We start from the raw sequence: 15,164 nt of genomic DNA, 5'->3' as shown, positions 1-15,164 counted from the left end.
TATTGATTGAAATTAGAATGAACAATATGTGTCCAAGAGGAAACCATATCCCAGAGCCATAAGATGGGGCCTCTGGAGGAGGCATGGGCTAAAGACAAGCCAGAAGTCACTGTCTTACTGTAGGAAGTACTTACTTGGGGTCTTTTTCCTTAATTGCCAGCCTCCCAGTATTTTTCATTGTTTTTGAAAGAGCCTGCGGGAACTGGTAGCAGTGCCTGAACCACTTCCCTTTTGTTTCCCTTGCTGCCAGCAAGATTCTTGGGGTCTCTTCCCTGCCCGCGAGACTCCCATCACACTGATGCCCCTCATGGATGAAGAGGAGGGGATGGGGATGGCAGAGGAGGTGTGAAAGGGCCAGGAGGGAGGAGATGGAGAGGAGGGGAACGAAAGGAGAAGGAGGGGTAGGGGAGAGAAAATTGAATCCTTCAGTGTATGTTCAGGGCCAGAGCCAAAGTCCCGCACCACAAATTGCTTTTTCCTTCACACTCATCCCAGGGAAAGGTCCAATTAAAATAGCACCTATTGGAAATGGAAGAGTAATTGCAACAGGCAGCTTATGAAACCCATTTCTGGGAGCATGCGGGGGCAGCCAGGAGCTATGGGAACATCTGTCTGCGTGCTCAGACACCCCGAGCACAGGGGCGAGGTGGCCTCATGCAGCAAAGGTTGATGGCTTGGGGGCCACCGCAACGTCTTGCCTGTCTCAGGACCTGTGTGACAGCCTCAGAAGAGCCTGGGCTGGTCTCTGGGGGGGACACCCTGTGCTGTGGTGGGTGGTGCTGAGATGAGGGGCTGATGAGATCCAAACTGTCAGGTTCCAAATCCCAGAACAGAGGAAACGTGGAGCTGAGTGGGGTCTTGGGGACCTTCTGGGGGAGAGTGGTGTGCAAGGGGGTCACTCACCCAGCGGGGAATATAACAGATCTGAAACCAGAGTGGAGGTGCCCTGCTCCCAGTCGAGTGCTCGTGCCATTTCACCCCCGCCATGGGCATTCTCACCTTGCCAGCTTGTCGTAACCCTAGTCTGTGGCCTTTACCCCAGCTAGGTCCCATGACCCGGCGCTCTGCCATACTCTTGCCAGGCACAGCTAACTCAGGGTGATAGAAGCCATGTCAGGTCTCTGATTGGGGGTATCCCCAGGCCCTTTGGTTAGTGATGTGAACTGGCACACACATTGCCAGATGGTGATGTCCCTAAAAGGATGCAGACAGAGGTGGACAGAGCCCACAAACACAGCTGAAACGGTGGCTTCCAGAGGTGCCTGCTTGCCACCCACAGTGAAAGCCTGGTGGTAGGTGGCATTCTCCCCTCGGGTTACCCATTAGACGATGTCTCATCCTCCCAGAGTCAGTTTCCATGGAAACGGCAAGTTCCTTACCCATCATTTTCATCCTTAAAGCTTCCCACCCCAGCTGTCTGTGCCTGGGCGGCTCGCCCTGCTGCCGCACCAGCCGGCCCCAGTCCCAGGTTTAACGGTGAATTGTCGAGCTGCCAGCAAAGCCTCCTGGGATGTGTCTGGTAACTGGCATAGCCCTTGAATATGACTGTATAATCACTTCTTTTTTTTTTCGATTTTTGATGTGGACCATTTTTAAAGTCTTTACTGAATTTGTTACAATATTGCCTGTGTTTTAGTTTTTTGGCCATAAGGCCTGCGGAATCTTAGCTCCCTGACAAGGGACTGAACCTATACCTCCTGCCTTGAAAGGCAAAGTCAGCCACTGGACCACCAGGGAAGTCGCATAATCACTTTTAAAAAATTATTTATTTATTAATTTTTGGCTGTGCTGGTCTTCATTGCTGCACAGGCTTTTTCTCAAGTTGTGGTGTGCAGGCTTCTCATTGCTGTGGCTTCTCCTGTTGCAGGGCATGGGCCCTAGGGCGTGCAGACTTCGATAGTTGTGGCTCCAGGGCTGTAGAGCACAGACCCATGGACTTGTTCCGGGGCATGTGGTATCTTCCCGGACCAGGGGTCAAACTCATGCCGCCTGCACTGGCAGGCAGATTCTTAACCATGGAACCAGCAGTGATTCATCAGGGAAATCCGCCACGATCCCTTCTTAACTGTGTTAGGCGCCTGCTCCCTTATCAGAGCCACCTCTGTCCTCTCCCCTGGAACTTAGCATCAGGGGTCTCCCCATTCCCCTCTGCCCACCCTCCCAGGCCAAGGCCATAATCATTAGGGCTGCGTGAAAGCCAGACACTGACTCAGGGGGAAAGGGAAGCCTTCAGTTTTCTGGGGCCCAGGTACCGGCAGGGAGGAACGCCAGCCTCCATGGCCGCGGGGCGGGAGAACACGCAGGCGGGCTGTCCACCCCGCCTTCCCTCTGTCTCCTAGTCAGCTCTGTTCCTGGCCTCTATGTAGCACTTCTCCTTCTGGGTTTTTAACCTCTCTGCTCTTCCTCTCTAGCCATCAGCTCCTTCACAACCCAACTCCAAGTTCACTTGCACCAGGATGTCTTTCTAAACCATTTTTCTCAGCATGGCTATATTTGGTTCCTGCAGTATAACTTTGCATATATTATGTCAGGGAAAGGAGATTCCTGAAGCTATTTTTTTCTTTCTAAAGCTATTTTTTGGTATACTTTCTATACTGGAGAATTCCTGTCATGGGCATATGTTGTTGATCTACCCAGCATCCCCTTTTCAGACTACAAGCCAGTATCCCCTTCAGCTGGTGACATATCTCCCCTTCATATGGAAAAGTCTGTTCCATAGGATGCAGCCAGGACTGCCTTCTCCAGCAGGGGGCAAGCACTTGAAGTAGACCCAGCCAGTTGGAGAACTCCAACCATGGGCCCTAGTGGTTGGTTCAAAAATGACCACATGACCACACAGAGCCAATTGGAATCTTCCTTGGTATTCCTGGAGACAGTGCTGGGTCCCTGACCAATGTCCTCTCTCCCCTTGATTCTCACTAACAACACCCTACTTTTAGTTGAAGCCCAGTAGAAAATACTGTGGTCTCCAGGTTTTCTTGCAGCTAGGGGTAAATCATGTCACCCCGTTCTGGTCAGTAGGAGGTGGGGAGAAGTTGCTGGAAGGGACTTCTCGGAAAGACTTTCAGAAGGAACAGACTCGGACTGGCATGGCCTCTTGAACACAAATTCTAACTCACCACTGGCTCTGTGGGAGCAAGGCATCTTAGCCTGGAGCTTGAATTCCAGCCATGCGGAGAGGCTGCCTGAGAATGAAGCCCTCCAAGAGGAAAGCAAAGCTGAGAGGGAGAGATTGAGAGAGAGAGACGTGGAGAGAGGGGAGGGAGGGAGGACGATGTCAGTTTAGCCCCTGGATTGAGCCATGCCCTCAAAACTTCCCAATTTCAGGAGCCAGGAAATCTATTTCCTACTTAAGCAGGTTTACATTGGGTTTCTCACTGAAGGCTCAGAAGGAAATCCTCTACAAGACCAAAGCCATGCCTTTGTCTCTGTTCTCACCTCCCAAGCTATTAATATTTACATTATAAAATGCTACATGCAAAGCTAGCACACAATAAACATTAATTCAAGTAGACCTAGAGCCTCCCCACCCCAATTTTCTTATGTCATCAAGAGTCAAATTAGAACTTGGAAGGACTTGATTTCTGAACCAAACTCATTAAAAGACATAACATCCGTCTATCCTCTGTAGATGTCTCAGGCCATGCTTGCCTGCATTCTTCTCTTGGAATCCCTTCTCTTCATTAAACCATTCCTTCAGCACTCACTTCCTCCAGGAAGCCTTCCAAACCAGATCTTAATTTCATCATCCTGCCTACCTTTGCGATTCCTTGCTTTTACTAACATTTTCATCCAGCTGTTCTTGGGTAGATATATCATTTAAGTGTAGCTGTGTGTGTGTGTGTGTGTGTGTGTGTGTGTGAGTGAGATCCCTCCCACCCCACCCGTTCCAGCTGACTCAGAGCTTTTCAGGACAGGGACTGTGTCTCTGCCCTCCGACTAGGAATCTTCTGGGGGCAGGGGTTAGTAGGGGGGCAGGACTCCCCTGCTAGTCTGGGAACCCAGATGCTGCTTCTCCTCACAGCAGACGAGGCACTGCAGAATTTAGAATCATCTCTCCATGCCTCATGAACCTCATCAGCGAGGCAAGAAGAATCTGGTCTGAATCACATTATAAATGGAGAGTGGGAGGAAGATGACTAAGAGTGACCCTCCTCATTCACAGGAGGATCCACCTTCACCTTCATGGGAAAACTGAAGAACAGCCCACAAGATTAGTCCCAGAGCAGAATCTGCTGTTCACCAGCTCCTGCTGTATTCTAACTCAGATCCTGTTCCCTCCTGTGTAGCAACGTAAACATTAGTCTCCCCACACGAGGCCAGAATTCTGCCTTACAGGCGTTCTTGCTTCCCTTGTTCCTTGACTGTTGGGTAACAATGAAGCCTTCATTGGGAAGTTTGTCAAATCTGCGTAGACACTGAGGGGGCGGCCATATGTTTTCCGTCTCGTGGCTCCTGTTGGACCGCAGCCCTGGAGTAGCCTGTGTAGCTGACAGCGCTGGTGGGACGCGGTACCACCCTCCTGCTCTCTTCAACACGCCCCTCTGTCTTGGTACCCCCTGCCCCCATCCCAGCACTCAAGCCTGGTTAGCAGCAGCTGTGCAATGGACCATGGTGGAGGAGGGATGCGAAGGTAGGGTCCTGAAGAAGGTGATGGGTTCCCAGTGAGAGTCACAGAAAGTCACTGGGGGAGGACAGAACCTGAGAAAAGGCAGTGTGTGGGGGGGGGGGTGCGGCGGGCAGGGCGTGGATGAGGCTGCCCTCCGAGAACTGACTTGGAGCTATAGAGAGCAGGGAGCCAAGGTGAGGAGGGGTGAGGCAGAGAGGACATGAAGGTGTGATGGACATGAATGACTGATTAGTTTGGTGGGAGAGGAGGGAATTGATGAAAGCCCTTCAATGCAAGTCGAGTCAGTATTGGGTAGAAAAGGCAATGAGGAGACGAGGCCAGATCTTGAATAGGAAAGAGACATGATAAAAATAGCGCTGGTGGTCCGGTCATCTGCATGTGGGAGGCTGAGCGCTTGGGGAAATGGAGGCGAGGCGCTAAGCCTGGGTGCTGCAGCCTGATAGGTGTGCGTGGCGGGGATTATGGAAGCGGGTTGGAGCTGGGGTCAAGGTGAGTGACTCCTCAACTTTTAGACAGGCTTCATCTCTTGGACGAACGTGCTAGGCAGTCAGGTTTAATTCCCCAAGGGGATGATGGCTCCAGGAATCTGGGCCACTGCTTTGGAGATCAGTTGCCGTCAGAGCTCACCAGATCTGGACCATCCCATTCAACCCATGGAGAGCAGGTCTCCTTGTCCTCAGCTGTCCAGGACTTTCTTTCCATTGGCAGCAACTGGCCAGGAGGGACCTTGGAGAAGGCAGGGATGGGGTACAGGCTACCAAGAAGTTTGGGCCCAGGTAAGTGAACTTATATGGCAGAGGAGAGAGGTGAAGCACCTTCAGCCTCACCGTTTTACCCACATTTCTATCACATACCAAATAAGGATAAAGATGGGATACATTTGCCCAATAACTCAAGACAGGGTCTCCATGGCAACAATTACCCAAAAATCCACTCCTGACAGTCGCAACAGCAGGAACTAGCAAAGAAGACTCTGGGGGTGGGAGACAGGCGTGGGGACTCAGAGGATGGCTTCCTTTTATTCTTGAACTGAAGGAGATGCTGACGGCAGAAACCAAGGCATCTCAGAGCTTGACTCAGCCAAGAACACTTGGAAGGGGGAGCTGGAAGGAGCCTTAAACATGAGCCTGGCTGCAGAAGACCATCAGTGTCCTGCAGGGGGTGTGTCAGCTCAGGGGTGAGGGCTAAGCCATCAGTGCATCGCCCCTCCCGCCACCCGCTTCCAGTGGACCAGGGTTCTCCCTGCCTCCTGGAGATCGTGGGGTGGGGACAAGGGGTGGGCCCAGCTTCCTGGGAAATGAGGGTCTCCGGGGAGTTTGAGCCTGCCTGAAGACTGAGTCCAAATCCATGAAAACTCCACACATGATTGGGATCTAGCTCACTCCACCCCTCCTTATTTGTTTCCCCAGAAGTGAACATACAATCTACCTTGAAGAACCAGTACAAGGCTGAGTGAGTCAAGTGAGATGGGAAATGCTTTACCAAAGTCAAGTCCAGTGCAGAGACAAGAGGTCTCCATGTATCCATGCAGAACAGCTTAACAAAATCAGACTGAGGCTCTCCTCCACAGGCAGAGCATCCTAGGACAAGGGAGTCAGTATTAGGAATGCAAGGGAGGCACCTAAGTGTGGTCAGAGAGCAGCATCAGGAGCTGGTGGGAAGATGAGAGCATAGGGTATCTTAGCAACAGAAGCATCATCTGCTTCCTACCAGAAGACAGGTGGACAGATGGACTGAGGGCAGGCAACAAAGTGCGTGACCTCTAATCTTTAAATTTTTAAGAAGAGGTTTGGATCAAAAGGAAAAGTATTCTGCTTTCTTTTTGGAAAAAAACTAAATCCACCAGTACCACCCCACACCCACCCCTACTTCTAAGGTTATTTCCCTTGTCTGGTAGTGCTCAAGAGCCATTGACTATTTTTCAGATCCTGTAGATCAGGCTGCACTAAAAACCCTGGAGAAAGGAGAGGTTCTTCATCTTTCTTTTGGGAACAAAGAAAAGAGACAAATTGACTCTATCTCTAGAGCCAAGAAGGCTCTGCTGCATTTGGACTTGTCTACCAGCCCCCATGGGTAGCAGTTCTCTTACACTGAATTATGGTGAGAAGGGATTAAGCCAGAGTATTTCCTGAGCCCTTGTTTGGTTCCAGCTCTTTCCTTTGCCATCCCACTCTCCACCTGCAAAATTTTTCTCTTCCTTTTTATCTCCCTACCTATGGAAAGTCCTTTCATCCCTGGAGGTCCCCAGAAGCCAATCTTTCCACTCTGGGACACACACACACACACACACACACACACACACCTCTGAACACACACACACACACCTCTGAAGGTCCAGGCTTCAGTAGGGTCCAGAAGTTTGACCAGGACACTCAAAAGTGGCCAGTCTCTCAGGACTGACTGAACTCAATGAAGAGCAACCATAACGCCACTTCCTAAACTCAGGATGGAAGGGATGGAGGCTGCCTTTTCAGTCACTGGACTACTCATGCTCTAGTAGCTCCCTTTCTTGGAGTCAAGAGATCAGGGAAACCAAAATAAAGGTCAGGAAGCCACTTGTAGAACAGAGAACCAGAGCAAGAAGGCAATAGGAGGGAAATCAAAACCAGAGGGATCCATGTACACGTGGAGCGAATTCACTTTGCTATACAGCAGAAACTCCCTAACGCTGTGAAGTGACCATTGTTCAGCTGCTCAGTTGTGTCTGACACTCTGTGACCCCATGGACTGCAGCACGCCAGGCTTCTCTGCCCTTCACCATCTCCTGGAGTTTGCTCAGACTCATGTCCACTGCGTCAGTGATGCCATCCAACCATCTCATCCTCTCTTGCCCCCTTCTCCTCCTGCTCTCAATCTTTCCCAGCATCAGAGTCTTTTCTAATGAGTCAGCTCTTCACATCAGGTAGCCAAAGTATTGGAGCTTCAGCTTCAGCATCAGTCCTGCCAATGAATACATAAGGTTGATTTCCTTTAGGAAATTGACTGGTTTGATCTCCTTGCTGTCCAAGGGATTCTCAAGAGTCTTCTATACGTCAATAAAAATTAATTTTAAGGAAATTCTATTTTTAAAAAATGCAATAGACCTAAGGAATGTAAACCCAGTCCAGAGTGAGTCACCTTCTCAGTAACCAGAAGGCTCAGCTCCCCCATTCACTCATTGCATCATCCACTCAACAGATACTTGTGGTGTTCCTACTACACAGGCGCTAGCTAGGTACTGGGGACACAGTAGCAGTGAGAGTGGGCAATGGACGGGAGAGGTGTAGAACTCTGTGAGAGACTCTCTTAATGAAAAGACAAGGCCTAGGCTGGGAGAAAATATTCACAAATCACACATCTGCCATGAACTCTCAAAAGTTAAAAAATGAGCAAGACATGCTTCTCTAAAGAAGATATTCAGATGGTAAACGACCCCATGACAAGATTTTCAACACCCTCCTTCCTTATAAAATACTAATTTAACTCACAATGAGATATCTCAACCTACATACTAGAAAGAACACACATACAAAGAAACAAAATACAAAAACAAGCAACAAATAAAATGCTGACATTACCAAGTGCTGTGAGAATGAAGAGCAGACAGAACACTCACACATTCCTGATGGGAATGCAGAATGTGACACACTGTGAGAAACAGTTGGGCAGCTTCTTGTAGAGTTTAAAATATTTATGACCCAACAATCTATATGACCCAACACTCCTAGGTACTGAGAAGGGAAAAGAAAGCTTCACTCATCCATACATCCAGAAACTGTACATGATTGTTTATGTTGAATTTATTCATAATCACCAAATACTGATACCCAAATGTACTGATACCCCAAATGTACTTCAACTGAAGACAGATAAAAATCAAAATTTAATTGAAAAAAATCTGTGATAAATTCATGTAGTGGAATACTACTCAACAATAAAAATGAATGAACTACTGATGCACAGAGCAATGTGGATGCATTAAGCTAAGTGTAAGTAGCCAGACTGAAAAGGTCACATATCATATGATTCCATTGATTTGACATTCTGGGAAAGAAAAACCGTAGGGACAGGGAATAAATCAGTGATTGTCAGGTGTTGAGGGAGGAAGGGAGGGTTTGACTACAAGGAGGCAACTTGAGGAAGTATGTGTGTTTGGTACAACTGTTCTGTATCTTGGTTGTGTTGGTGATTACACAACTTGAATCATTTGTCAAAACTCATAGTACTATACACAAAAAAAAAAAAAAAAATTTCACTGTATGTAGTTTTAAAAATAAAAAGGCATATTTGTGGGGATTCCTTGGCAGTCCAGTGGTTAGGACTCTGTGCTTTTTCACTGCCAAGGGCACTAATTCAATCCCTGGTCAGGGAACTCTGATCCTACAAGCTATATAGTATGGCCAAAAAAGAGACATATTTATGACTACTTTGGGGAGAATTAAAAAACAGGGTGGAAATAAAATACTAGAGAAGAAAACTTGGTAGATGTGTGAGGTAATCAGGGTTCAAACATTTGAAGTCTGTTTTGTCCAGGATGAAGACAGAGATATTGATTAATTTCAGACTCTTTCATCAAAGATGCTATTAAAAATTGAAGGTAACTTCTATAAGAACAGAAATAAAATGCACAACTTCCAAACCAGTAGAAGGCATGAAAGAAAGGGGGGAAAGGAAGCAAATAAAAAGAGTAATAAAAACAGAACACTAAATAAGATGACAGAAATAAATCCAAATAGATTGGTTATCACAAGAAATGAAACCAGAGAAAACACACCAGTAAAAAGATCATATATGTTTTAATCCAGCTGTATTTTATGAACCTAAAATATATTGCTGGAGAAACCTGCAAAGAAAGGATTGAAGAAAAGATACACAAAGAAAATATTAACCAAAATAGAGTTGATAAAGAAAATATTAATATCCAACAAAGTGTGAAGCCTTTATTTAATACCTGCTGTGACTACAGAGCCCTGTCCTAGGCCTGTGGGGTGATACGTGAGAAACAGAAATGTGACATGTAACTAGTCCTAGGGAACTAGTTAGGGTGGTAACCACATGACTCTAGATTATGTGGTTAACAAATACCTGTTCAATAACTCTGTGCAAACCCGTAAGAGGTGATATGTCTGACCACGAGATAAGGTAGTGGCATACTTGGAATTTCAATAATAAAAATAATTTATTGATCAATGTAAATGTAGTAGTTGGTTTCCAAAAACATCCATCAATGAGCCATGCCTCCCAGTATTGATGCTCTTATATAGTCTCTTCTCCCACAATGGATCTGGACTGGCCCTGGAACTCATAGTGATAAGTAGGATGTGGCATAAAATATGCCAATTCTGAGCCTAAGGTTTATGAGGGCTTGAAATCTTCTGCTTCTACATTCTTGGGAAGAAAGCTGATATGTATCAATAATAATTACAGCCATCCTGCGGTAGAGACCATGTGGAGAAACCACATGCAAAAGGAGATGCCATGAGACTATTAGGAAAGAAGAGAAGTCCCACCCCATCTCAGCCATCCCAGCTGAGCCCGGACTTCCATCTGTCCCCACCGAGGCACCAGACTTGGACGCTCTAGCCAGATGACCCCTAGATGGCTGCAGCTCCTGCTGACGTCACACTGCAGTTGAGGAACTTCCCAGCTGACCCATGGATGCCCAGTCAACCCACGGAACCATGAAAGATAATACAATTATTTTATTTTTAGTATTTCTTTATTGAGCTGCACTGGATCTTAGTTGTGTCATGTGGGATCTCACGTTGTGGCACAGACTCTTTCGTTGTGGCACTTGGGCTCCAGAGCATGTGGGTTCAGTAGTGTGGGTTTAGTTGCCACATGGTATGTGGGATTTTAGTTCCCTGCCCAGGGGTAGAACCCCTGTCCGCTGCATTGCAAGATGTATTCCTAACCACTGGACCATCAGGGAAGTCCCAAAACAGAGGTCATTTTAAATCATAAAGTTTGGGGCGTCGTTTTTTATGTGCTATAAATAATCAAAACAGTAACTTTCAATGTATGCTGACACTGTGCTTGCTAATCATTTTCATAAATGATGTTGTTTAATGCCTTCAACAACACTTAGAGGTTTGTGGCATTAACCCCCATTTTACCAATGAAGAAACAGAAGCTTGGAAAGTATGTCTTATAGCTAATAAGGAGCAGAAGCAGGGCTTGTATCAAGGGCCCTTCTTGATTATGGACTCCACACTCCCAACCATCCCTTTGTGTTGACAAGTGGGGGCGTTGAAGAGTGAAAAACACAAGATGTTTCAGATCGAATTGTGGTGTCTGTGTCCCTTAGAGGGTGAGCTCCCTTTGAGCTTTCCTTTCTTTGTCTTTTGCATCCTCTGCTACTGTAGAGTGAAGCAGACTCTGGAAAGATGATCAGATAAGTAGGCAGAGGATATAAGTTGGAGATTTTATTATAGTTTTGACACCTAACAAGCACTAATCATCCTCAGTGTTCAGTTGTCACTTGAGAAAATGTAAATGCTACATCTGCTCACTGCCTGTCTTTCCTTCCAGACGAAAGAACATACGTTCCTAACAAGAGACTGTGCTCTGTTCCTCATCCTCAGCCCCACTAGAGAAGCCCAAGCCTTGGGACAGATGGGAAGGGTTGAATCTTTATGGGCTGTCCTCTCCCCTGTAGCCCAGGCAAGCTTCCAGGAGTCTTCTGGGACCATCATGTGTTAGGGATCATCTTAGTCCCCATCTTAGCTTCATTGATGAGAAAACGAAGGTCCACAGAGAAGGCGTGACTTCATCAAAAACCCACTGACAGCAAATATCAGAATCAGGCTAGGACCCTCTCCAGATTCCTCTTCCAGTGCTCTCTGAACTCCAAGACTCTCTGGAGTCTCTCTCCAGCTGCAAGCAGGTCTCCTGACTCCTGATAGAGGTCTCCTGAGTCCACCAGACCCTAGAAGTGCTGAGAATAACCAAGATCTAATGGCAACCCACTCCAGTACTCTTGCCTGGAAAATCATATGGACAGAGGATCCTGGTAGGCTACAGTCCATGGGGTCACACAGAGTTGGACACGACAGAGTGACTTCACTTTATTGACAACAAGATGTGACCCAGGAGCTCAACGGACAGATGTTCAGCACCACAGACAGCTCCTCTGACCTATTGAGTAATTTCCTTGAGAGACCAGTTGCCCCTCAAGGCAGAGAGTCATGGGAGAGAGAGAAAAGAATTAGAATGATCTTAGAGTTCAGCCACTCACTTTGCATAGGAGAAAACCCAGGAACAGATAGAATGACTTGTTCAAGGTCACCTGACAGGTCAATAGAAAGGAGGGCCAGCAGCCTACTTCCTCATAGCTCTTCAGGGCCCTCAGATACCTGATTCTGATATTCTGATTCTCATGACTTACTAATGACACAGCCAGAGCTTAAATCCAAGTCTTCAAAATTTAAGTCCATTGTCTTTGGGGATGATAAGAAAAGGAAAAAGGGAGCGGCAAAAAGAAACTGAAAGAGCACCCGGCCCTGATGGTAAGGTTTGTGATTTGGCCTCTAAACTTCAAGTCTTTGATGGGAGCTCACTACTTCCCCAAGGTGATGTGGCCTTTTAGAAACAGTTTTGTTACCATGGCAACCTCATTCCAGGTTTCATTTCCATGGCAATTCATTGGATCACTTTACAGATCACTCTTCTGGGAAAGTACACGTGTGACTGCTGATACATACATTGCAGAAAAATTAATGTAAAACCACATTTTTAGAAGCATCTCATATTCCGAGTCTGCAGTCAGGAGTATAACAAGGCAGATTCCAGCATAGATGGGCCACGACATCAAGGACCCAGAGCAGTCTTTGGGGCAGATATGCCCTCTGACTGTCATTGCAAACCTCTTCTAAACTTTACAGACCAGTATATCTTACGCTCACCATGACCATTAAAAATGTCTCCTTTTCTGTATCGTCCCTAGTGTCCTGCGAATGACAAAGCCTCAGACTTGCCTCTGGTTGCAAGAAGTGCTGGGACGGGGGGGGGGGGGGGGTGGCGCTGATTCTTCTGACTACACCCTCTGCAGTACCCCAAGAGTGACTCCTCCTGTTTCCCTTGCCTGTGCAGCTCAGTTTGGGGCACCCCCAGAGCTGTTCCCCTCTTTGGTGGCAGACCTTACTTGCGTGATCTGTGTGTTGTGGGCACTCCTTTCAACATGACCTAATCTGCCACCTATCTCCCAGGAGATCTTTGTGGTTTCTAGTCCATGAGGACACCCCTTCTGTTTCCCAGCAATGCTATGGATTTTCTTTACTATCCTTATGTTTATGATGACAGAGTTGGCTGGAGTGAGTATCTAGGGCACCATTAAGACCTAACCCTCTTTCTCTCTCTACTTTTAGTGTTTTGCGTAGCTTTCCTTGGCAACTTAAAGTCTGTTTAATGATGGTTGTGAGTCATTCATTACTTCCTCATCATTTTCATCATCAGTAGCAATACTATTTCTTGACTAAGGAGTCATCATCACATTCTGCAACAAAGAAAAGTAACAAGTGCTCACGAAAATCCCCATATCCTGAACAGTGAAACAGAAAAATCAAGGCATGGTTTAATTTCAGAATTTTAATCAAAATCTTGAAATATGTCAGTTCTTCACCTTCCAAATATCTTTCTTTTAAACTTTTTTATTTTGTATTGGGGTATAGCTAATTAACAATGTTGTGGTAATTTCAGATAAACAGCGAAGGGACTCAGCCATACATATACAAGTATCCATTCTCCCCCAAAATCCCCTCCCATCCAGGCTGCCACAGAACACTGGGCAGAGTTCCATGTGCCACACAGTAGGTCCTTGTTGGTTTTCCATTTTAAATATAGCAGTGCGTCCATGTCTTTTCCAAACTCCCAAACTATCCTTTCACCTGTCAAATATCTTTTGACCTCAGATAGACTTGAATTTAAGGCTTCCCTGGTGGCTCAGTCAGTAAAGAATCCACCTGCCATGGAGGAGACCTGGATTCGATCCCTGGGTCAGGAAAATCCCCTGCAGAAGGAACTGGCAACCCATTTCTTTATTATTGCTTTGGAAATCCCATGGACAGAGGAGTCTGGTGGACTACAGTCTGTGGGGTCACAAGAGTTGGACATGACTTAGCGACTAAACCACCACCACCAGATTTGAATTTGGACTCTGGTTCTATGGATTCTTTTTTTAAATTTATATAGAGGTGCTGGGTCTTAGTTGTAGCATGCAAACTCTGAGTTGTATGGCATGTGGGATCTAGCTCCCTGACGAGGGACTAAACTCAGGGCCTGTGCATTGGGAGCTCAGAGTCTTGGCCACTGGACCACCAGGAAAGTCTCTGGTTCTATGGATTCTTAACTGTGGTTTCAGAGAAATGACCTAAACAATTTGAGCCTTGTTCTTTTAAGCAGAGATGACAGCAATCTCTGCCTTGCAGGAATGATTAGATCTGGGTTATGAAAAAATCAGAAAGGATTATGAGATCAAATATGAAAAGTACTCCACACTATTCCTGGCATGTGAAAGATCTTCACTAAATGGCAATATTAGCACCTAAAAGGGGAATCATTATTGTGAAATTTCATTTGCATCTGACTGAAGTGAGCGCTCACCCGCCTTGTGTTTTGTTTATTTGATTACATGTCTTTGATCCATATGAGCCATGACACTCTTTGAAAGCAGAGGCTGTGTCTTCAGTTCAACCCAGTTTTGTGATGTCTCTAAACAAAATAAAGCATCGTGCTTGCAGCCACAGAAAACACATACACAGAGAAGACAGTTGTGATCCTCAAGGCTAGCGTAGTGATGGAGTTCTGTCACACCGTGGAGCTGCAGGGGTAAGCAGGCACTGCCTCAGGAAAACCCCCTCACCTTTCGGCTGCTCTCAGAGTCCTGAACACTTGTTTGGTGTGGCCTGAGCTGGAGTTCTGGGTTCTGGACATCCCATGTACCTGGTCAGATCTTGATTGACAAGAGAGGACTGTGAGTTGCACTCAAGGGATGCTACTCAGAGATCCTACTAAATTCCTTTGCATTGAGTTGACCAAAAAGTTAGCTCAGGTTTTTCATACAATCTCATGGAAAACCCAAACGAAATGTTTGGCCAATCCAATATAAGCTACACACACACCCCTTTCCCCCCAACACTGGAATGCTGGCTGTGGCCATTTTTGTCTGTGTCCACCACTTCTCACGTTTCCCTCTCCCTTCTAAACCTCCCTAACACTCCAGATTGCTCTTGGTCTGCTGCCGAGTGGGTGTCTCGGGAGAGATCAGGCAGGGCAACTCCTGGAAGCCAGCCCAGCCTGGCTCTGTGTGAATGCGATTCAGACAAACAAGTGGGAAGATAAGTGGATGCTGTGATGTAAGCCTTTCCTACTGTCTCCCACTCCAGGGGACCTCTCTTACTAGTGAGGGCATAACTGACCCCAAATATTCCAGCTCTGACTCAAAGGAAGGAGGAAAGTGAGTGGTTTGACCTCATCCCCGAGAACCTCAGCTTAGTACCCAAGGGCTAGTGGCCCTGAGGAGCGCGGCGAGAATCTGGGGCTTCCGGGGCTGCAGGCC

Source organism: Cervus elaphus, chromosome 5 (genome assembly GCF_910594005.1).
Source record: "Cervus elaphus chromosome 5, mCerEla1.1, whole genome shotgun sequence".
NCBI classification, from domain to species: domain Eukaryota; kingdom Metazoa; phylum Chordata; class Mammalia; order Artiodactyla; family Cervidae; genus Cervus; species Cervus elaphus.
Note: the sequence above shows the minus strand (reverse complement) of the source record.